Source organism: Asterias amurensis, chromosome 4 (assembly GCF_032118995.1).
Source record: "Asterias amurensis chromosome 4, ASM3211899v1".
Lineage (NCBI taxonomy): Eukaryota > Metazoa > Echinodermata > Asteroidea > Forcipulatida > Asteriidae > Asterias > Asterias amurensis.
This window is the reverse complement of record NC_092651.1, coordinates 14,921,173-14,946,439: the sequence shown is the minus strand read 5'-3', so window position 1 is coordinate 14,946,439 and position 25,267 is coordinate 14,921,173. Positions and strand designations below refer to the sequence as shown.

Below are 25,267 nucleotides of genomic sequence, written 5' to 3'. Positions count from 1 at the left end.
TGAGATTTATTGAGCATTTTGGAGGTTTGGGTTTTTGGGCCAAAATTTAAAAAATCTGTGATGCCGGCATCACAAAATTTTCAGATTTCGGGTCAACAAATTTTCAGTGATTTTATGGTTTCAAATGATACAGAAAGGACTACTGAACACATTTTATCAGTGTGGGATGGGTTAACAAGCAAAAGTTTGAGATTTATTGAGCATTTTGTAAGTTTGGGTTTTTGGGCAAAAATTATTAAAAAATCTGTGATGCCGGCATCACAAAATTTTCAGATTTCAGGTCAACAAATTTTGGGTGATTTTATGGTTTCAAATGATACAGAAAGGACTACTGAACACATTTCATCAGTGTGGGATGGGTAATCGAGCAAAAGTTTGAGATTTATTGAGCATTTTGGAGGTTTGGGTTTTTGGGCAAAAATTATAAAAAAATCTGTGATGCCGGCATCACGAATTTCAGATTTCGGGTCAACAAATTTTGGGTGATTTTATGGTTTCAAATGATACAGAAAGGACTACTGAACACATTTTATCAGTGTGGGATGGGTTAACAAGCAAAAGTTTGAGATTTATTGAGCATTTTGTAAGTTTGGGTTTTTGGGCCAAAATTATAAAAAAATCTGTGATGCCGGCATCACAAAATTTTCAGATTTCGGGTCAACAAATTTTCAGTGATTTTATGGTTTCAAATGATACAGAAAGGACTACTGAACACATTTCATCAGTGTGGGATGGGTAATCGAGCAAAAGTTTGAGATTTATTGAGCATTTTGGAGGTTTGGGTTTTTGGGCCAAAATTTGAAAAATCTGTGATGCCGGCATCACAAAATTTTCAGATTTCGGGTCAACAAATTTTCAGTGATTTTATGGTTTCAAATGATACAGAAAGGACTACTGAACACATTTTATCAGTGTGGGATGGGTTAACAAGCAAAAGTTTGAGATTTATTGAGCATTTTGTAAGTTTGGGTTTTTGGGCCAAAATTATAAAAAAATCTGTGATGCCGGCATCACAAAATTTTCAGATTTCGGGTCAACAAATTTTCAGTGATTTTATGGTTTCAAATGATACAGAAAGGACTACTGAACACATTTCATCAGTGTGGGATGGGTAATCGAGCAAAAGTTTGAGATTTATTGAGCATTTTGGAGGTTTGGGTTTTTGGGCCAAAATTTGAAAAATCTGTGATGCCGGCATCACAAAATTTTCAGATTTCGGGTCAACAAATTTTCAGTGATTTTATGGTTTCAAATGATACAGAAAGGACTACTGAACACATTTTATCAGTGTGGGATGGGTTAACAAGCAAAAGTTTGAGATTTATTGAGCATTTTGTAAGTTTGGGTTTTTGGGCCAAAATTATAAAAAAATCTGTGATGCCGGCATCACGATTTTCAGATTTCGGGTCAACAAATTTTGGGTGATTTTATGGTTTCAAATGATACAGAAAGGACTACTGAACACATTTTATCAGTGTGGGATAGCTAATCGAGCAAAAGTTTGAGATTTATTGAGCATTTTTTAAGTTTGGGTTTTAGGGCCAAAATTATAAAAAATCTGTGATGCCGGCATCACAAAATTTTCAGATTTCGGGTCAACAAATTTTCAGTGATTTTATGGTTTCAAATGATACAGAAAGGACTACTGAACACATTTTATCAGTGTGGGATGGGTTAACAAGCAAAAGTTTGAGATTTATTGAGCATTTTGTAAGTTTGGGTTTTTGGGCCAAAATTATAAAAAAATCTGTGATGCCGGCATCACAAAATTTTCAGATTTCGGGTCAACAAATTTTGGGTGATTTTATGGTTACAAATGATACAGAAAGGACAACTGAACACATTTCATCAGTGTGGGATGGGTAATCAAGCAAAAGTTTGAGATTTATTGAGCATTTTGGAGGTTTGGGTTTTTGGGCCAAAATTTAAAAAATCTGTGATGCCGGCATCACAAAATTTTCAGATTTCGGGTCAACAAATTTTGGGTGATTTTATGGTTTCAAATGATACAGAAAGGACTACTGAACACATTTTATCAGTGTGGGATGGGTTAACAAGCAAAAGTTTGAGATTTATTGAGCATTTTGTAAGTTTGGGTTTTTGGGCCAAAATTATAAAAAAAATCTGTGATGCCGGCATCACAAAATTTTCAGATTTCGGGTCAACAAATTTTGGGTGATTTTATGGTTTCAAATGATACAGAAAGGACTACTGAACACATTTCATCAGTGTGGGATGGGTAATCAAGCAAAAGTTTGAGATTTATTGAGCATTTTGGAGGTTTGGGTTTTTGGGCCAAAATTTAAAAAATCTGTGATGCCGGCATCACAAAATTTTCAGATTTCGGGTCAACAAATTTTCAGTGATTTTATGGTTTCAAATGATACAGAAAGGACTACTGAACACATTTTATCAGTGTGGGATGGGTTAACAAGCAAAAGTTTGAGATTTATTGAGCATTTTGTAAGTTTGGGTTTTTGGGCCAAAATTATAAAAAAATCTGTGATGCCGGCATCACAAATTTTCAGATTTCGGGTCAACAAATTTTCAGTGATTTTATGGTTTCAAATGATACAGAAAGGACTACTGAACACATTTCATGAGTGTGGGATGGGTAATCGAGCAAAAGTTTGAGATTTATTGAGCATTTTGGAGGTTTGGGTTTTTGGGCCAAAGTTTGAAAAATCTGTGATGCCGGCATCACAAAATTTTCAGATTTCGGGTCAACAAATTTTCAGTGATTTTATGGTTTCAAATGATACAGAAAGGACTACTGAACACATTTTATCAGTGTGGGATGGGTTAACAAGCAAAAGTTTGAGATTTATTGAGCATTTTGTAAGTTTGGGTTTTTGGGCCAAAATTATAAAAAAATCTGTGATGCCGGCATCACAAAATTTTCAGATTTCGGGTCAACAAATTTTGGGTGATTTTATGGTTTCAAATGATACAGAAAGGACTACTGAACACATTTCATCAGTGTGGGATGGGTAATCGAGCAAAAGTTTGAGATTTATTGAGCATTTTGGAGGTTTGGGTTTTTGGGCCAAAATTTAAAAAATCTGTGATGCCGGCATCACAAAATTTTCAGATTTCGGGTCAACAAATTTTCAGTGATTTTATGGTTTCAAATGATACAGAAAGGACTACTGAACACATTTTATCAGTGTGGGATGGGTTAACAAGCAAAAGTTTGAGATTTATTGAGCATTTTGTAAGTTTGGGTTTTTGGGCAAAAATTATTAAAAAATCTGTGATGCCGGCATCACAAAATTTTCAGATTTCAGGTCAACAAATTTTGGGTGATTTTATGGTTTCAAATGATACAGAAAGGACTACTGAACACATTTCATCAGTGTGGGATAGCTAATCCAGCAAAAGTTTGAGATTTATTGAGCATTTTTTAAGTTGGGTTTTAGGGCCAAAATTATAAAAAATCTGTGATGCCGGCATCACAAAATTTTCAGATTTCGGGTCAACAAATTTTGGGTGATTTTATGGTTTCAAATGATACAGAAAGGACTACTGAACACATTTCATCAGTGTGGGATGGGTAATCAAGCAAAAGTTTGAGATTTATTGAGCATTTTGGAGGTTTGGGTTTTTGGGCCAAAATTATAAAAAATCTGTGATGCCGGCATCACAAAATTTTCAGATTTCGGGTCAACAAATTTTGGGTGATTTTATGGTTTCAAATGATACAGAAAGGACTACTGAACACATTTCATCAGTGTGGGATGGGTAATCAAGCAAAAGTTTGAGATTTATTGAGCATTTTGTAAGTTTGGGTTTTTGGGCAAAAATTATAAAAAAATCTGTGATGCCGGCATCACGATTTTCAGATTTCGGGTCAACAAATTTTGGGTGATTTTATGGTTTCAAATGATACAGAAAGGACTACTGAACACATTTTATCAGTGTGGGATAGCTAATCGAGCAAAAGTTTGAGATTTATTGAGCATTTTTTAAGTTTGGGTTTTAGGGCCAAAATTATAAAAAATCTGTGATGCCGGCATCACAAAATTTTCAGATTTCGGGTCAACAAATTTTGGGTGATTTTATGGTTTCAAATGATACAGACAGGACTACTGAACACATTTTATCAGTGTGGGATAGCTAATCCAGCAAAAGTTTGAGATTTATTGAGCATTTTTTAAGTTTGGGTTTTACGGCCAAAATTATAAAAAATCTGTGATGCCGGCATCACAAAATTTTCAGATTTCGAGTCAACAAATTTTGGGTGATTTTATGGTTTCAAATGATACAGAAAGGACTACTGAACACATTTCATCAGTGTGGGATGGGTAATCAAGCAAAAGTTTGAGATTTATTGAGCATTTTGTAAGTTTGGGTTTTTGGGCCAAAATTATAAAAAAATCTGTGATGCCGGCATCACGATTTTCAGATTTCGGGTCAACAAATTTTGGGTGATTTTATGGTTTCAAATGATACAGAAAGGACTACTGAACACATTTCATCAGTGTGGGATGGGTAATCGAGCAAAAGTTTGAGATTTATTGAGCATTTTGGAGGTTTGGGTTTTTGGGCCAAAATTTAAAAAATCTGTGATGCCGGCATCACAAAATTTTCAGATTTCGGGTCAACAAATTTTCAGTGATTTTATGGTTTCAAATGATACAGAAAGGACTACTGAACACATTTTATCAGTGTGGGATGGGTTAACAAGCAAAAGTTTGAGATTTATTGAGCATTTTGTAAGTTTGGGTTTTTGGGCCAAAATTATAAAAAAATCTGTGATGCCGGCATCACAAAATTTTCAGATTTCGGGTCAACAAATTTTGGGTGATTTTATGGTTTCAAATGATACAGAAAGGACTACTGAATACATTTGATCAGTGTGGGATGGGTAATCGAGCAAAAGTTTGAGATTTATTGAGCATTTTGGAGGTTTGGGTTTTTGGGCCAAAATTTAAAAAATCTGTGATGCCGGCATCACAAAATTTTCAGATTTCGGGTCAACAAATTTTCAGTGATTTTATGGTTTCAAATGATACAGAAAGGACTACTAAACACATTTTATCAGTGTGGGATGGGTTAACAAGCAAAAGTTTGAGATTTATTGAGCATTTTGTAAGTTTGGGTTTTTGGGAAAAAATTATAAAAAAATCTGTGATGCCGGCATCACAAAATTTTCAGATTTCAGGTCAACAAATTTGGGTGATTTTATGGTTTCAAATGATACAGAAAGGACTACTAAACACATTTCATCAGTGTGGGATGGGTAATCAAGCAAAAGTTTGAGATTTATTGAGCTTTTTGGAGGTTTGGGTTTTTGGGCCAAAATTTTAAAAATCTGTGATGCCGGCATCACAAAATTTTCAGATTTCGGGTCAACAAATTTTCAGTGATTTTATGGTTTCAAATGATACAGAAAGGACTACTGAACACATTTTATCAGTGTGGGATGGGTTAACAAGCAAAAGTTTGAGATTTATTGAGCATTTTGTAAGTTTGGGTTTTTGGGCCAAAATTATAAAAAAATCTGTGATGCCGGCATCACCAAATTTTCAGATTTCGGGTCAACAAATTTTCAGTGATTTTATGGTTTCAAATGATACAGAAAGGACTACTGAACACATTTCATCAGTGTGGGATGGGTAATCAAGCAAAAGTTTGAGATTTATTGAGCATTTTGGAGGTTTGGGTTTTTGGGCCAAAATTTAAAAAATCTGTGATGCCGGCATCACAAAATTTTCAGATTTCGGGTCAACAAATTTTCAGTGATTTTATGGTTTCAAATGACACAGTTGAGGACTACTGAACAAATTTTGTCAGTGTGGGATAGGTAAACGAGCAAAAGTTTGAGATTTATTGAGCATTTTGTAAGTTTAGGTTTTTTGGTCCAAAATTTTAAAAATCTGTGATGCCGGCATCACAAAATTTTAAGATTTCGGGTCAACAAATTTTCGGTGATTTTATGGTTTCAGATGATACAGAAAGGACTACTGAACACATTTTATCAGTGTGGGATGGGTAATCAAGCAAAAGTTTGTCATTTATTGAGCATTTTATAAGTTTGGGTTTTTGGGCCAAAATTTAAAAAATCTGTGATGCCGGCTTTACAAAATTTTAAGATTTCGGGTCAACACATTTTTGGTGATTTTATGGTTTCAAATGATCCAGAAAGGGCTACTGAACACATTTTATCAGTGTGGGATGGGTAATCCATTAAAAGTTTGAGATTTATTGAGCATTTTTTAAGTTTGGGTTTTAGGGCCAAAATTAAAGAAATCTGTGATGCCGGCATCACAAAATTTTCAGATTTCGGGTCAACAAATTTTCGATGATTTTATGGTTTCAAATGATACAGAAAAGACTACTGAACACATATTATCAGTGTGGGATAGGTAAACGGGCAAAAGTTTGAGATTAATTGAGCATTTTGTAAGTTTAAGTTTTTGGGCCAAAATTAAAAAAAAATCTGTGATGTCGGCATTACAAAATTTTCAGATTTCAGGTCAACAAATTTCGCAGGATTTTATGGTTTCAAATGACACAGAAAGGACTACTGAACAAATTTTGTCAGTGTGGGATGGGTAATCGAGCAAAAGTTTGAGATTTATTGAGCATTTTGTAAGTTTGGGTTTTTGGGCCAAAATTAACAAAATCTGTGATGCCGGCATCACAAAAATTTCAGATTTCAGGTCAACAAATTTTCGGTGATTTTATGGTTTCAAATGATCAGAAAGGACTACTGAACACATTTTATCAGTGTGGGATGGGTAAACAAGCAAAAGTTTGAGATTTATTGAGCATTTTGTAAGTTTGGGTTTTTGCGCCAAAATTAACAAAATCTGTGATGCCAGCATCACAAATCTTTCAGATTTCGGGTCAACAAATTTTGGGTGATTTTATGGTTTCAAATGATAAAGAAATGACAACTGAACACATTTTATCAGTGTGGGATGGGTAAATAAGCAAAAGTTTGAGATTTATTCAGAATTTTGTAAATTTGGGTTTTGGGTTTGAACTGAAAGAAATCGACTATGCGGGTATGGTAAAAAATTTCTGATTTGGGGTCAACAAATTTCCTTTGGTTTTATGGTTCTCAATGATACAGAGTTTGGACTACTCAATACATTTCATCAGTCGAGACTGGGTAAACAACAACTTTTTTTAGATTCATCAGAAAAAACAGTGATGCCGGCTTTACAAAATTTTTGGGTGAGTTTATGGTTCCAAATGATACAGAAAGGACTACTGTCACAAGAGGGCTCTGTAGTTTATGGTATTATTTGATTACGTGCAGGACATGTCTAGACAGCTAAAACGTAAGTTTGGGGCGTTGCCCTACCTCATTGACCATATATGGTATTAACAGGGTTCCATTTGTAAGTTATTTCTTGCATAGTAATGAGGTGATTTTGTATTGGGAACCTTACGGGCAGTGGAATGTCTGAGGTTCAGATCCGTCCAGCATCTCGAGGAGTGCATTAGCACAGTTTGGTGTTAGCCTAAGAAGCGATTGGCGCCAGCCTAAGGTAGTGGAGTCATGTTGGGCGATAGCCTAGTAATGTTTGGCGATAGCCTAAAGTATTAATGTAGTCGCGATAGCCAAAGTATTGCTGTCGTATTTGGCGATAGCCAAGGGGTATAGCGATAGCTGTTTAGCTGAATAATTTGGTGGATGCAAGGGCAGTGCAGCAGAGGACAGACGGTCCAGACTCCGGAGAGACTCCCGGGCCTAATGATGAGAAGGATTGGTGATGTAAACTTGAAACAAACTTATATTGCAGGCAGTGGGCGGTGGAAGCCAGAAGAGTAATTTATGGCCCAATAGTCGTCGAGACTTTGAAGGATTATTGTTGAACTGATTTGTGACATCGTAATTTAATAATTTATTTGTACTTTATTTTCCTTTGTTAAATTGGTCCAAGTGTAAATACTCAATTGTAAATAAATAAGTTAGCATAAAACGCGTTAATTCACAAGTCACCGTTTATTTGTAATTTTGTGGTGTGCTTGGAGGAACAGTTTTCTTTAGTTTTGATTTTTGGTATTTGGGATAACACGGCTTTGTGACAACTACTGAGAACAATACTGGCATGGGCAAATTTTCAGAGTTGGGGGTCAAACAACTTTTGGTGTCTTTATGTTTTCAAATGAAACAGAACAGTTTACTGAAGACATTTCATCAGTGCAGACTGAGTCAATCAACCAAAGTTTGACACACATTGAGAATTTGTTGATGTTGAGTTTTTAGTAAAAAATCTGAAAAAATCTGCCATGCGGGCATGGGACAATGTTCAGATTTAGGGTCAGACAATTTTCGGTGATTTTGTGGTTTCAAACGACACAGAATAGACTACTGAAGACATGTTATCAGTGCTGACTATGTTAATGAGTAAAAGTTCAAGATATAATTGAATTTTTGTGAAGTTCTCTATTAAACTTCCTCTATAGTAGGTTCCAGTTAAATATTGGAAGACAAAATCAACCAAGTGTTGTCTCATTGGTTGCCATTGTTGAAAGTATTTGCAAAAACTTCTGCTTTTTATGGGGAAAAAGAGTTATTACATGTGCATATATAATCAAGATTACTAGCAGAGAAAGCAAAGAAAAGTAAGCATGGATTACCTTAAGGCTATACGACGTATGCATCATCAGAGGCGCAGAGACTCTTGGACTAAATGGAGAGCAGCAAGTAGTACAAGTGGAATGGTGCAGGCAAGATTGCAGGGTGGGAAGAAGAGGAGTAGGGTGTAGAGGTGGCAACTGTCCTGTCTCAGCTTTCACCTGCAGTTTGTAGGGAAAATGACCTAACAGTGTTATAATAACAGTTCAGAATAAATTCTTACACTGATTTCTGACCAAGCTTTACTTAAAAACCAATGATTTTGTTTAGGAAAGATCAAATAATTTGTTTAAAGGATGAATTATATCCTGTATATTTCAATAATGCAATCAGGAAGTAGCTACGATATCTCAAAGTGAGTTCAATGTGTTAAGATTTTGATAATACAGATTGTCTTAAATGTTGGTACAATTACATTTCAAGTGTAACACTCCAAAGTGTGCGGTGCTAGTATTTCAAGCCTGTATCTAGTACACAATACTTCTTGTACCAATTTAATTTCACTTTTCAGTTCACACAGTTTCACAAGTCATCTAACTGTTATTGTTGTGAACCATTTTGATGGTATAGAGGATGGGCTAACACTTTACCAAAATCTCCAACAACAAAAATGCTGAATACTGCCTGCTATTGAGAGTTGGCTGACCAAATTCTCCATTGCTGAAAATGTTTCCAGTGAAACAGAGAGAGTGTTTGTCTCTTAAAGGTTGACTCGCTGATGAGATCAGGGGAAGTCGGTAGGCATGAAGACAGACAAACTTTTGAGAAGCACCCAGTGAAATTCAGTCACCCATCAGTGGCACAGGGATGAAGTTTTTAAATGATACAGAATGGAATACTGAACACATTTTATCTCTGTGGAAAGGGTATATGAGAAATAGTTTAAAATTTATTAAAAACTTTGTGAAGGTTAATTTTTAGTCAAAAAATATTTAAAAATCTGTGATGCCGGCATCAAAACATTTTGAGATTTTGGGTCCAAAATGTTCATTGATTTTATCCACATGATACAGAACGGAATACTGAACACATTTTATCAAGGCAGATCATTTTCTGCATTACTTCACAGTGTAACGTTTCTCTGGATCATTTTTTTCCACAAACACTGATTAAGGCTTCTAACCAAGGGTTTAATTGCAATTAACTTTAGAGTGATCACCAAATGTACACCTTCCCTTGAACAACCTCTGGCGTACAGGGGCGCTTTAACATATGAACCCTAAACACAAAACCTTGGTTTCCTAAAAGGCTTTACTTGGTGCAAGACAGGTAAGCTGTCAGGGAAAAACATGATTTTCCTCAGGGTGAGGTATGAAACCTCCAGGCCGGCAAGGGCACTTTTATTCCAAGGGGTGCTGGGTTTTGCCAGAGACACGGTAGGCGAAGCCAATACGGCGTGGGGTCCGCAGCCTGTTTAAGGGGCCCGCAGCCCGTTTAAGGGGCCCAGATTTCTTTGGGCTCCTAGATGCTCAGCTGTCGTGCATTCTGAGCCATTATTTGGCACTTAAATTAATCTTTCGGAGGTGGGATACTATCAGCAATTAAAAAAAATAATAACCCCATAATGGACTTCATTTAACAAAAACAAAAAGGAAATACAGCACTAAATATTCTACAAAAGGTTTTTTTTTAAACAGCATCGACAGCTATGTTCTAACAAACCAGGGGCGTCAATCCTTCTTGACTCTGGGGGGACATACCATTTATAGCATGGGGTCCGGGCCCGCTTTATATATGAAACCTCATGACTGCAGCCTTCAATGGATTCCAACTTCTGACCACGAACTTGGGGTAAGATCTCTGCCAGAGGGTTTTAAGTAAAACATTTACATTAAAATTATGACTCACTTGTAGACTTGTTTCCGGACTCACTTGAGTTCATCAGATGTTAGAGCAAGATTTGGCTTCTTCCATGAGAAATAGTCTGGTACTTCATGATCTTCTACCTGGGTGTCTTCTCTAAATCGTGTGTCTTCTCTTGATCTCGGACAAAGCTTAAGAAAAAACAATAATTCTACGCTTTTTGTGAAACGTACTCTACAGGATTAGAAAGAGAAAAAACATCACTGTTCAAATTTGGTCTGAAGTTCATACTAGAACCATGACATGTTTGCATTCACAGGTTTGTTATTTTAAATGTTAATTTATGCATTATTGGGATATACCAAGTGAAAAGACTGGTCTTTGACAACTAGCAGAAGTGTCCAGTATAAAACATTGTGAGAAACGGCTTCTTTTGAAGTAACATCGTTTTCGTAAAAGAAAATATTTCTCACTAAAATATTTGAATTTGGTGTTAAGACCTCAGAATTTGATTTTGAGGCCTCGAAATCAAGCACCAGAAAGCACAAAATTTTGTGTGACAAGGGTGTTTTTTCTTCCATTAACAATTTACAACTTACATAACTCAAATCAAATAGGCCACTTGATAGAAGGTATATAAGGCCCATAATCTGAAACTCTGCCATGAATGGCTGATGAACTGCACATGGATTATCCCTGTTGTTATAACTGTTGTTGATAATCCATGTGCAGTGGCGTTTGTTGGCGAAGCAAAAAGTCACATGAATCTACTTTTAAAGTATAATTTAGCCAGTTTTGCATCAACCTAAGTAGCCTACCTTATCTTTAGAACAATATTATGTTGTTTTCAAGATCTCATAGTCAAAGTGGATGCCCAGTAGATGATCCATATTCCTGCTGCGGCACATGCTGCGGCACATCTTGAAGTAGAGGTAAGCTTTAGATCCAAGGCAGCACTGGTCCAAGTCAATCCTCTGCATATAGGAGAAACAAAATGATTAATCCTTACCTACTGGTATCCTTTACAATCTAGCTAATAATGGTTCCACTTGAATGTCATTTGATTCAACAACTATAATCTTCGCCTGAGGCTAGAAACACCAGAGTCTGACAATTTCGGACAGTTCATGGCTAATGTAAGCTTGTACTTTGAAGGGCCTCTCATTTTCACACACAGCCCATCCCAATTACATCTGCCACCCAGAACACCATGTGTCCAGACTGGCTGTCTGGGATTTGACAATATTTATGTGTTTTTATTTTAATGACTTCTAGCCACCTTCATTGGTAGGTTTAGAGGAGGAATTGAACCATGGAGATTTCTACCTCCATGGTTAAACAAACCCTTATTCAAAGCACCGCAGGTGTCCAAAAGATAAAAATGACTTAATCCAAAATGGGCTTGTGTTCACAGTGAGTTCATTATTGTCCAGCGGACTAAACTAGCCCATGAGGTAGAATATTTGGTCTTGCATCAGCGACCCCCCCCCCCCCACACCCATGGCTAGTTCCAGTTCATTACATTGCGCATGCGTTTTCCACAGAGTTTGGATCCGCTATATGGACCTCACGGTCATCATGTAGCCCAACAAATACGGCCAAATCACTTCATATCCTTGGGCCACAGCATGCAATTCCATTTCTGTGCCCGCTGAAATTCTGATTCGCCCTGTCTTCGATCAAGAAAAAAATATTACACGCTGTTTGAAGCTTCAAATTGTTTTCGAGAGTGAAATTTAAATTGGAAATATCTCACAACTATAGTTGAGTAGTCGTAGCCTACACACATGCTCATGTTACTTTAACAAAAGTGTTTTTCAATCAAAAATTAGTCTGGTACATCACTGTTAAATAAAGTTGTTGAGGGAAGGAACTAGTACAACCAAACTTTGGTGTTAATTCTCGGTCCTATGTGTGTAGCTAGCTGTGTTTATGTGCCACTTTCTTGGTAAAACAAAACCTGTTCATTGTCATAAACCTGCGTCAATTTTAAAAAGTGGTACTAAAAACTGGTTCTGTTGCGATGTCCACTTGGAACTTTTTTGACAAAGGGAAACACCGGGGACCGGCACTGTCAGGGACTAAATAAAGGTAAGGCCGCCAGAAGAAAGACGAGAGACAGATGTTTTGCTTGTTCATACAGACACGCTAGTACTCACTGTCGATCCATACACAAGGATGACGTAACCTTTTTTGCCACGGTCGTTTGGGCTCAAATAGACCAGAAGAAGCAATAATTTTTGGGGTTTAGTTTAGCCTAGCTTTGTGGATCAAATTGACCCTGGCAGACCAGATCTGGGGGTAGGGGTTGAGCTTTGAAAAATCTCACGCATTGCTGGCCTGTGGACTTGGCATCTCTGGAATTGTGTATGGTTGTGTTGGTCCCATTGACTTGTGTATGGTTGTGTAGTTTCCCATTGACTTGTGTATGGTTGTGTAGTTTCCGATTGACTGGTGTATGGTTGTGTCAATTCCCATTGACTTGTGTATGGTTGTGAAGTGTCCCATTGACTTGTGTATGGTTGTGAAGTGTCCCATTGACTTGTGTATGGTTGTGTAGTGTTCCATTGACTTGTGTATGGTTGTGTAGTTTCCCATTGACATGTGTATGGTTGTGTAGTTACCCGTTAATTGTGTATGGTTGTGTAGTTTCCCATTTGTGTGTGTATGGTTGTGTAGTGTCTCATTTGAATTGCAGACCTACCAAGTCTCACGCATTAGGCGTGAGACTCACGCATTTGGGCTCTATTTCACGCTCACACGCACAGCAACCATTTTCTGACGCATTGGGGCCAGACCGACAAAAAAAAATTAAAATTAACGTCATGCATTGCCAAATCGCGCTCGTGTGTACAAAAAACGCAATCTACAATGTTTGCACAATCTTCAGATTGCACGCAGTTTATCAGAATCATCACTTTTGTGTACAAACTTTGTACAATTAAAGCACAAATTTGCATATTGCACTCACTTTTGCTCTCTCAGCAGGTTCTACTAAAATTCGGCAGAGCGCAAAACGCTTATTGCGCACAAGTTTTCCCGACTCATTTTAGCAAACTCGTTAAATGCGCTCCACTAGCAAAGACACAACAGGCAGAGGAAGTGAGCGGAGGATTTGGGACATCATTTTTAGTCAATTGTTTTTTAGTTAGGAAGGAAATAATTTGACACAATCGTACATCCACATAAACCATCAACATATTCTGTGTACCTCATGTTAGTTTTAATTATGGTTTAAAATGATACAGGAAGGACTACTGAACACATTTTATCAGTGTGGGATGGGTAATCGAGCAAAAGTATGAGATTTATTGAGCATTTTGTAAGTTTGGGTTTTTGGGCCAAAATTAAAAAAATCTGTGATGCCGGCATCACAAAATTTTCAGATTTCGGGTCAACAAATTTTGGGTGATTTTATGGTTTCAAATGATACAGAAAGGACTACTGAACACATTTTATCAGTGTGGGATGGGTAATCGAGCAAAAGTTTGAGATTTATTGAGCATTTTGTAAGTTTGAGTTTTTGGGCCAAAATTTAAAAAATCTGTGATGCCGGCATCACAAAATTTTCAGATTTCGGGTCAACAAATTTTCAGGGATTTTATGGTTTAAAATGATACAGGAAGGACTACTGAACACTTTTTATCAGTGTGGGATGGGTAATCGAGCAAAAGTATGAGATTTATTGAGCATTTTGTAAGTTTGGGTTTTTGGGCCAAAATTAAAAAAATCTGTGATGCCGGCATCACAAAATTTTCAGATTTCGGGTCAACAAATTTTGGGTGATTTTATGGTTTCAAATGATACAGAAAGGACTACTGAACACATTTTATCAGTGTGGGATGGGTAATCGAGCAAAAGTTTGAGATTTATTGAGCATTTTGTAAGTTTGAGTTTTTGGGCCAAAATTTAAAAAATCTGTGATGCCGGCATCACAAAATTTTCAGATTTCGGGTCAACAAATTTTCAGGGATTTTATGGTTTAAAATGATACAGGAAGGACTACTGAACACATTTTATCAGTGTGGGATGGGTAATCGAGCAAAAGTATGAGATTTATTGAGCATTTTGTAAGTTTGGGTTTTTGGGCCAAAATTAAAAAAATCTGTGATGCCGGCATCACAAAATTTTCAGATTTCGGGTCAACAAATTTTTGGTGATTTTATGGTTTCAAATGATACAGAAAAGACTACTGAACACATTTTATCAGTGTGGGATGGGTAAACGAGCAAAAGTTTGAGATTTATTGAGCATTTTGTAAGTTTGGGTTTTTGGGCCAAAATTAGAAAAATCTGTGATGCCGTCATCACAAAATTTTCAGATTTCGGGTCAACAAATTTTCGGTGTTTTTATGGTTTCAAATGATACAGAAAGGACTACTGAACACATTTTATCAGTGTGGGATAGCTAATCGAGCAAAAGTTTGAGATTTATTGAGCATTTTGTAAGTTTGGGTTTTTGGGCCAAAATTTAAAAAATCTGTGATGCCGGCATCACAAAATTTTCAGATTTCGGGTCAACAAATTTTCAGTGATTTTATGGTTTCAAATGATACAGAAAGGACTACTGAACACATTTTATCAGTGTGGGATGGGTTAACAAGCAAAAGTTTGAGATTTATTGAGCATTTTGTAAGTTTGGGTTTTTGGGCAAAAATTATAAAAAAATCTGTGATGCCGGCATCACCAAATTTTCAGATTTCGGGTCAACAAATTTTGGGTGATTTTATGGTTTCAAATGATACAGAAAGGACTACTGAACACATTTCATCAGTGTGGGATGGGTAATCAAGCAAAAGTTTGAGATTTATTGAGCATTTTGGAGGTTTGGGTTTTTGGGCCAAAATTTAAAAAATCTGTGATGCCGGCATCACAAAATTTTCAGATTTCGGGTCAACAAATTTTCAGTGATTTTATGGTTTCAAATGATACAGAAAGGACTACTAAAAACATTTTATCAGTGTGGGATAGCTAATCCAGCAAAAGTTTGAGATTTATTGAGCATTTTTTAAGTTTGGGTTTTAGGGCCAAAATTATAAAAAATCTGTGATGCCGGCATCACAAAATTTTCAGATTTCGGGTCAACAAATTTTCAGTGATTTTATGGTTTCAAATGATACAGAAAGGACTACTGAACACATTTCATCAGTGTGGGATGGGTAATCGAGCAAAAGCTTGAGATTTATTGAGCATTTTGTAAGTTTGGGTATTTGGGCCAAAATTATAAAAAAATCTGTGATGCCGGCATCACAAAATTTTCAGATTTCGGGTCAACAAATTTTCAGTGATTTTATGGTTTCAAATGATACAGAAAGGACTACTGAACACATTTTATCAGTGTGGGATGGGTTAACAAGCAAAAGTTTGAGATTTATTGAGCATTTTGTAAGTTTGGGTTTTTGGGCCAAAATGATAAAAAAATCTGTGATGCCGGCATCACAAAATTTTCAGATTTCGGGTCAACAAATTTTGCGTGATTTTATGGTTTCAAATGATACAGAAAGGACTACTGAACACATTTTATCAGTGTGGGATGGGTAATCGAGCAAAAGTTTGAGATTTATTGAGCATTTTGTAAGTTTGGGTTTTTGGGCCAAAATTAAAAAAATCTGTGATGCCGGCATCACAAAATTTTCAGATTTCGGGTCAACAAATTTTCGGTGATTTTATTGTTTCAAATGATACAGAAAAGACTACTGAACACATTTTATCAGTGTGGGATAGCTAATCGAGCAAAAGTTTGAGATTTATTGAGCATTTTGGAAGTTTGGGGTTTTGGGCTAAAATTTAAAAAATCTGTGATGCCGGCATCACAAAATTTTCAGATTTCGGGTCAACAAATTTTCAGTAATTTTATGGTTTCAAATGATACAGAAAGGACTACTGAACACATTTTATCAGTGTGGGATGGGTTAACAAGCAAAAGTTTGAGATTTATTGAGCATTTTGTAAGTTTGGGTTTTTGGGCCAAAATTATAAAAAAATCTGTGATGCCAGCATCACAAAATTTTCAGATTTCGGGTCAACAAATTTTGGGTGATTTTATGGTTTCAAATGATACAGAAAGGACTACTGAACACATTTCATCAGTGTGGGATGGGTAATCGAGCAAAAGTTTGAAATTTATTGAGCATTTTGGACGTTTGGGTTTTTGGGCCAAAATTTAAAAAATCTGTGATGCGGGCATCACAAAATTTTCAGATTTCGGGTCAACAAATTTTCAGTGATTTTATGGTTTCAAATGATACAGAAAGGACTACTGAACACATTTTATCAGTGTGGGATAGCTAATCGAGCAAAAGTTTGAGATTTATTGAGCATTTTGTAAGTTTGGGTTTTTGGACCAAAATTATACAACAATCTGTGATGCCGGCATCACAAAATTTTCAGATTTCGGGTCAACAAATTTTCAGTGATTTTATGGTTTCAAATGATACAGAAAGGACTACTGAACACATTTTATTAGTGTGGGATGGGTTAACAAGCAAAAGTTTGAGATTTATTGAGCATTTTGTAAGTTTGGGTTTTTGGGCCAAAATTATAAAAAAATCTGTGATGCCGGCATCACAAAATTTTCAGATTTCGGGTCAACAAATTTTGGGTGATTTTATGGTTTCAAATGATACAGAAAGGACTACTGAACACATTTCATCAGTGTGGGATGGGTAATCGAGCAAAAGTTTGAGATTTATTGAGCATTTTGGACATTTGGGTTTTTGGGCCAAAATTTAAAAAATCTGTGATGCCGGCATCACAAAATTTTCAGATTTCGGGTCAACAAATTTTCAGTAATTTTATGGTTTCAAATGATACAGAAAGGACTACTGAACACATTTTATCAGTGTGGGATGGGTTAACAAGCAAAAGTTTGAGATTTATTGAGCATTTTGTAAGTTTGGGTTTTTGGGCCAAAATTTAAAAAATCTGTGATGCCGGCATCACAAAATTTTCAGATTTCGGGTCAACAAATTTTCAGTGATTTTATGGTTTCAAATGATACAGAAAGGACTACTGAACACATTTTATCAGTGTGGGATAGCTAATCGAGCAAAAGTTTGAGATTTATTGAGCATTTTGTAAGTTTGGGTTTTTGGACCAAAATTATAAAACAATCTGTGATGCCGGCATCACAAAATTTTCAGATTTCGGGTCAACAAATTTTGGGTGATTTTATGGTTTCAAATGATACAGAAAGGACAACTGAACACATTTCATCAGTGTGGGATGGGTAATCGAGCAAAAGTTTGAGATTTATTGAGCATTTTGGAAGTTTGGGTTTTTGGGCCAAAATTTAAAAAATCTGTGATGCCGGCATCACAAAATTTTCAGATTTCGGGTCAACAAATTTTCAGTGATTTTATGGTTTCAAATGATACAGAAAGGACTACTGAACACATTTTATCAGTGTGGGATGGGTTAACAAGCAAAAGTTTGAGATTTATTGAGCATTTTGTAAGTTTGGGTTTTTTTGGCCAAAATAATAAAAAAATCTGTGATGCCGGCATCACAAAATTTTCAGATTTCGGGTCAACAAATTTCGCGTGATTTTATGGTTTCAAATGATACAGAAAGGACTACTGAACACATTTTATCAGTGTGGGATGGGTAATCGAGCAAAAGTTTGAGATGTATTGAGCATTTTGTAAGTTTGGGTTTTTGGGCCAAAATTAAAAAAATCTGTGATGCCGGCATCACAAAATTTTCAGATTTCGGGTCAACAAATTTTCGGTGATTTTATGGTTTCAAATGATACAGAAAAGACTACTGAACACATTTTATCAGTGTGGGATAGCTAATCGAGCAAAAGTTTGAGATTTATTGAGCATTTTGGAAGTTTGGGGTTTTGGGCTAAAATTTAAAAAATCTGTGATGCCGGCATCACAAAATTTTCAGATTTCGGGTCAACAAATTTTCAGTAATTTTATGGTTTCAAATGATACAGAAAGGACTACTGAACACATTTTATCAGTGTGGGATGGGTTAACAAGCAAAAGTTTGAGATTTATTGAGCATTTTGTAAGTTTGGGTTTTTTGGCCAAAATTATAAAAAAATCTGTGATGCCGGCATCACAAAATTTTCAGATTTCGGGTCAACAAATTTTGGGTGATTTTATGGTTTCAAATGATACAGAAAGGACTACTGAACACATTTCATCAGTGTCGGATGGGTAATCGAGCAAAAGTTTGAGATTTATTGAGCATTTTGGACGTTTGGGTTTTTGGGCCAAAATTTAAAAAATCTGTGATGCCGGCATCACAAAATTTTCAGATTTCGGGTCAACAAATTTTGGGTGATTTTATGGTTTCAAATGATACAGAAAGGACAACTGAACACATTTCATCAGTGTGGGATGGGTAATCGAGCAAAAGTTTGAGATTTATTGAGCATTTTGGACGTTTGGGTTTTTGGGCCAAAATTTAAAAAATCTGTGATGCGGGCATCACAAAATTTTCAGATTTCAGGTCAACAAATTTTCAGTGATTTTATGGTTTCAAATGATACAGAAAGGACTACTGAACACATTTTATCAGTGTGGGATAGCTAATCGAGCAAAAGTTTGAGATTTATTGAGCATTTTTTAAGTTTGGGTTTTAGGGCCAAAATTATAAAAAATCTGTGATGCCGGCATCACAAAATTTTCAGATTTCGGGTCAACAAATTTTGGGTGATTTTATGGTTTCAAATGATACAGAAAAGACTTCTGAACACATTTTATCAGTGTGGGATAGCTAATCGAGCAAAAGTTTGAGATTTATTGAGCATTTATTAAGTTTGGGTTTTACGGCTAAAATTATAAAACAATCTGTGATGCCGGCATCACAAAATTTTCAGATTTCGGGTCAACAAATTTTCAGTGATTTTATGTTTAAAAATGATACAGAAAGGACTACTGAACACATTTCATCAGTGTGGGATGGATAATCGAGCAAAAGTTTGAGATTTATTGAGCATTTTGGACGTTTGGGTTTTTGGGCCAAAATTTAAAAAATCTGTGATGCCGGCATCACAAAATTTTCAGATTTCGGGTCAACAAATTTTCAGTGATTTTATGGTTTCAAATGATACAGAAAGGACTACTGAACACATTTTATCAGTGTGGGATGGGTTAACAAGCAAAAGTTTGAGATTTATTGAGCATTTTGTAAGTTTGGGTTTTTTGGCCAAAATAATAAAAAAATCTGTGATGCCGGCATCACAAAATTTTCAGATTTCGGGTCAACAAATTTCGCGTGATTTTATGGTTTCAAATGATACAGAAAGGACTACTGAACACATTTTATCAGTGTGGGATGGGTAATCGAGCAAAAGTTTGAGATGTATTGAGCATTTTGTAAGTTTGGGTTTTTGGGCCAAAATTAAAAAAATCTGTGATGCCGGCATCACAAAATTTTCAGATTTCGGGTCAACAAATTTTCGGTGATTTTATGGTTTCAAATGATACAGAAAAGACTACTGAACACATTTTATCAGTGTGGGATAGCTAATCGAGCAAAAGTTTGAGATTTATTGAGCATTTTGGAAGTTTGGGGTTTTGGGCTAAAATTTAAAAAATCTGTGATGCCGGCATCACAAAATTTTCAGATTTCGGGTCAACAAATTTTCAGTAATTTTATGGTTTCAAATGATACAGAAAGGACTACTGAACACATTTTATCAGTGTGGGATGGGTTAACAAGCAAAAGTTTGAGATTTATTGAGCATTTTGTAAGTTTGGGTTTTTTGGCCAAAATTATAAAAAAATCTGTGATGCCGGCATCACAAAATTTTCAGATTTCGGGTCAACAAATTTTGGGTGATTTTATGGTTTCAAATGATACAGAAAGGACTACTGAACACATTTTATCAGTGTGGGATGGGTTAACAAGCAAAAGTTTGAGATTTATTGAGCATTTTGTAAGTTTGGGTTTTTGGGGCCAAAATGATAAAAAAATCTGTGATGCGGGCATCACAAAATTTTCAGATTTCGGGTCAACAATTTTGGATGATTTTATGGTTTCAAATGATACAAAAAAGGACTACTGAACACATTTTATCAGTGTGGGATAGGTAAACGGGCAAAAGTTTGAGATTTATTGAGCATTTTGTAAGTTTAGGTTTTTTGGTCCAAAATTTAAAAAATCTGTGATGCCGGCTTTACAAAATTTTAAGATTTCGGGTCAACACATTTTGGGTGATTTTATGGTTTCAAATGATCCAGAAAGGGCTACTGAACACATTTTATCAGTGTGGGATGGGTAATCCATTAAAAGTTTGAGATTTATTGAGCATTTTTTAAGTTTGGGTTTTAGGGCCAAAATTAAAGAAATCTGTGATGCCGGCATCACAAAATTTTCAGATTTCGGGTCAACAAATTTTCGATGATTTTATGGTTTCAAATGATACAGAAAAGACTACTGAACACATATTATCAGTGTGGGATAGGTAAACGGGCAAAAGTTTGAGATTTATTGAGCATTTTGTAAGTTTGGGTTTTTGGGCCAAAATTAAAGAAATCTGTGATGCCGGCATCACAAAATTTTCAGATTTCGGGTCAACAAATTTTCGATGATTTTATGGTTTCAAATGATACAGAAAAGACTACTGAACACATATTATCAGTGTGGGATAGGTAAACGGGCAAAAGTTTGAGATTTATTGAGCATTTTGTAAGTTTGGGTTTTTGGGCCAAAATTAACAAAATCTGTGATGCCGGCATCACAAAAATTTCAGATTTCAGGTCAACAAATTTTCGGTGATTTTATGGTTTCAAATGATCAGAAAGGACTACTGAACACATTTTATCAGTGTGGGATGGGTAAACAAGCAAAAGTTTGAGATTTATTGAGCATTTTGTAAGTTTGGGTTTTTGCGCCAAAATTAACAAAATCTGTGATGCCAGCATCACAAATCTTTCAGATTTCGGGTCAACAAATTTTGGGTGATTTTTATGGTTTCAAATGATAAAGAAATGACAACTGAACACATTTTATCAGTGTGGGATGGGTAAATAAGCAAAAGTTTGAGATTTATTCAGAATTTTGTAAATTTGGGTTTTGGGTTTGAACTGAAAAAAATCGACTATGCGGGTATGGTAAAAAATTTCTGATTTGGGGTCAACAAATTTCCTTTGGTTTTATGGTTCTCAATGATACAGAGTTTGGACTACTCAATACATTTCATCAGTCGAGACTGGGTAAACAACAACTTTTTTTAGATTCATCAGAAAAAACAGTGATGCCGGCTTTACAAAATTTTTGGGTGAGTTTATGGTTCCAAATGATACAGAAAGGACTACTGTCACAAGAGGGCTCTGTAGTTTATGGTATTATTTGATTACGTGCAGGACATGTCTAGACAGCTAAAACGTAAGTTTGGGGCGTTGCCCTACCTCATTGACCATATATGGTATTAACAGGGTTCCATTTGTAAGTTATTTCTTGCATAGTAATGAGGTGATTTTGTATTGGGAACCTTACGGGCAGTGGAATGTCTGAGGTTCAGATCCGTCCAGCATCTCGAAGAGTGCATTAGCACAGTTTGGTGTTAGCCTAAGAAGCGATTGGCGCCAGCCTAAGGTAGTGGAGTCATGTTGGGCGATAGCCTAGTAATGTTTGGCGATAGCCTAAAGTATTAATGTAGTCGCGATAGCCAAAGTATTGCTGTCGTATTTGGCGATAGCCAAGGGGTATAGCGATAGCTGTTTAGCTGATAGATAAATAATTTGGTGGATGCAAGGGCAGTGCAGCAGAGGACAGACGGTCCAGACTCCGGAGAGACTCCCGGGCCTAATGATGAGAAGGATTGGTGATGTAAACTTGAAACAAACTTATATTGCAGGCAGTGGGCGGTGGAAGCCAGAAGAGTAATTTATGGCCCAATAGTCGTCGAGACTTTGAAGGATTATTGTTGAACTGATTTGTGACATCGTAATTTAATAATTTATTTGTACTTTATTTTCCTTTGTTAAATTGGTCCAAGTGTAAATACTCAATTGTAAATAAATAAGTTAGCATAAAACGCGTTAATTCACAAGTCACCGTTTATTTGTAATTTTGTGGTGTGCTTGGAGGAACAGTTTTCTTTAGTTTTGATTTTTGGTATTTGGGATAACACGGCTTTGTGACAACTACTGAGAACAATACTGGCATGGGCAAATTTTCAGAGTTGGGGGTCAAACAACTTTTGGTGTCTTTATGTTTTCAAATGAAACAGAACAGTTTACTGAAGACATTTCATCAGTGCAGACTGAGTCAATCAACCAAAGTTTGACACACATTGAGAATTTGTTGATGTTGAGTTTTTAGTAAAAAATCTGAAAAAATCTGCCATGCGGGCATGGGACAATGTTCAGATTTAGGGTCAGACAATTTTCGGTGATTTTGTGGTTTCAAACGACACAGAATAGACTACTGAAGACATGTTATCAGTGCTGACTATGTTAATGAGTAAAAGTTCAAGATATAATTGAATTTTTGTGAAGTTCTCTATTAAACTTCCTCTATAGTAGGTTCCAGTTAAATATTGGAAGACAAAATCAACCAAGTGTTGTCTCATTGGTTGCCATTGTTGAAAGTATTTGCAAAAACTTCTGCTTTTTATGGGGAAAAAGAGTTATTACATGTGCATATATAATCAAGATTACTAGCAGAGAAAGCAAAGAAAAGTAAGCATGGATTACCTTAAGGCTATACGACGTATGCATCATCAGAGGCGCAGAGACTCTTGGACTAAATGGAGAGCAGCAAGTAGTACAAGTGGAATGGTGCAGGCAAGATTGCAGGGTGGGAAGAAGAGGCGTAGGGTGTAGAGGTGGCAACTGTCCTGTCTCAGCTTTCACCTGCAGTTTGTAGGGAAAATGACCTAACAGTGTTATAATAACAGTTCAGAATAAATTCTTACACTGATTTCTGACCAAGCTTTACTTAAAAACCAATGATTTTGTTTAGGAAAGATCAAATAATTTGTTTAAAGGATGAATTATATCCTGTATATTTCAATAATGCAATCAGGAAGTAGCTACGATATCTCAAAGTGAGTTCAATGTGTTAAGATTTTGATAATACAGATTGTCTTAAATGTTGGTACAATTACATTTCAAGTGTAACACTCCAAAGTGTGCGGTGCTAGTATTTCAAGCCTGTATCTAGTACACAATACTTCTTGTACCAATTTAATTTCACTTTTCAGTTCACACAGTTTCACAAGTCATCTAACTGTTATTGTTGTGAACCATTTTGATGGTATAGAGGATGGGCTAACACTTTACCAAAATCTCCAACAACAAAAATGCTGAATACTGCCTGCTATTGAGAGTTGGCTGACCAAATTCTCCAACGCTGAAAATGTTTCCAGTGAAACAGAGAGAGTGTTTGTCTCTTAAAGGTTGACTCGCTGATGAGATCAGGGGAAGTCGGTAGGCATGAAGACAGACAAACTTTTGAGAAGCACCCAGTGAAATTCAGTCACCCATCAGTGGCACAGGGATGAAGTTTTTAAATGATACAGAATGGAATACTGAACACATTTTATCTCTGTGGAAAGGGTATATGAGAAATAGTTTAAAATTTATTAAAAACTTTGTGAAGGTTAATTTTTAGTCAAAAAATATTTAAAAATCTGTGATGCCGGCATCAAAACATTTTGAGATTTTGGGTCCAAAATGTTCATTGATTTTATCCACATGATACAGAACGGAATACTGAACACATTTTATCAAGGCAGATCATTTTCTGCATTACTTCACAGTGTAACGTTTCTCTGGATCATTTTTTTCCACAAACACTGATTAAGGCTTCTAACCAAGGGTTTAATTGCAATTAACTTTAGAGTGATCACCAAATGTACACCTTCCCTTGAACAACCTCTGGCGTACAGGGGCGCTTTAACATATGAACCCTAAACACAAAACCTTGGTTTCCTAAAAGGCTTTACTTGGTGCAAGACAGGTAAGCTGTCAGGGAAAAACATGATTTTCCTCAGGGTGAGGTATGAAACCTCCAGGCCGGCAAGGGCACTTTTATTCCAAGGGGTGCTGGGTTTTGCCAGAGACACGGTAGGCGAAGCCAATACGGCGTGGGGTCCGCAGCCTGTTTAAGGGGCCCGCAGCCCGTTTAAGGGGCCCAGATTTCTTTGGGCTCCTAGATGCTCAGCTGTCGTGCATTCTGAGCCATTATTTGGCACTTAAATTAATCTTTCGGAGGTGGGATACTATCAGCAATTAAAAAAAATAATAACCCCATAATGGACTTCATTTAACAAAAACAAAAAGGAAATACAGCACTAAATATTCTACAAAAGGTTTTTTTTTAAACAGCATCGACAGCTATGTTCTAACAAACCAGGGGCGTCAATCCTTCTTGACTCTGGGGGGACATACCATTTATAGCATGGGGTCCGGGCCCGCTTTATATATGAAACCTCATGACTGCAGCCTTCAATGGATTCCAACTTCTGACCACGAACTTGGGGTAAGATCTCTGCCAGAGGGTTTTAAGTAAAACATTTACATTAAAATTATGACTCACTTGTAGACTTGTTTCCGGACTCACTTGAGTTCATCAGATGTTAGAGCAAGATTTGGCTTCTTCCATGAGAAATAGTCTGGTACTTCATGATCTTCTACCTGGGTGTCTTCTCTAAATCGTGTGTCTTCTCTTGATCTCGGACAAAGCTTAAGAAAAAACAATAATTCTACGCTTTTTGTGAAACGTACTCTACAGGATTAGAAAGAGAAAAAACATCACTGTTCAAATTTGGTCTGAAGTTCATACTAGAACCATGACATGTTTGCATTCACAGGTTTGTTATTTTAAGTGTTAATTTATGCATTATTGGGATATACCAAGTGAAAAGACTGGTCTTTGACAACTAGCAGAAGTGTCCAGTATA

At 36.2% G+C, this 25,267-nt stretch overlaps 1 long non-coding RNA gene across 4 annotated transcripts in view; it reads right to left on the bottom strand.

Annotated features, from left to right (window-relative positions):
- LOC139936054 (uncharacterized) overlaps positions 1-25,267 on the bottom strand; it is a 57,184-nt gene that overhangs the window by 31,427 nt on the left and 490 nt on the right. The window contains exons 2-8 of one of the 4 annotated variants that reach the window (XR_011785884.1): positions 24,904-25,069; positions 23,646-23,910; positions 23,058-23,216; positions 11,218-11,373; positions 10,445-10,610; positions 9,187-9,451; positions 8,599-8,757 (exon numbers count right to left, since the gene is read on the bottom strand). This is a non-coding gene — a long non-coding RNA (uncharacterized lncRNA). The remainder of the gene's footprint in view (positions 1-8,598; positions 8,758-9,186; positions 9,452-10,444; positions 10,611-11,217; positions 11,374-23,057; positions 23,217-23,645; positions 23,911-24,903; positions 25,070-25,267) is intronic. The other 3 variants (XR_011785886.1, XR_011785887.1, XR_011785885.1) reach the window with 3 other exon arrangements.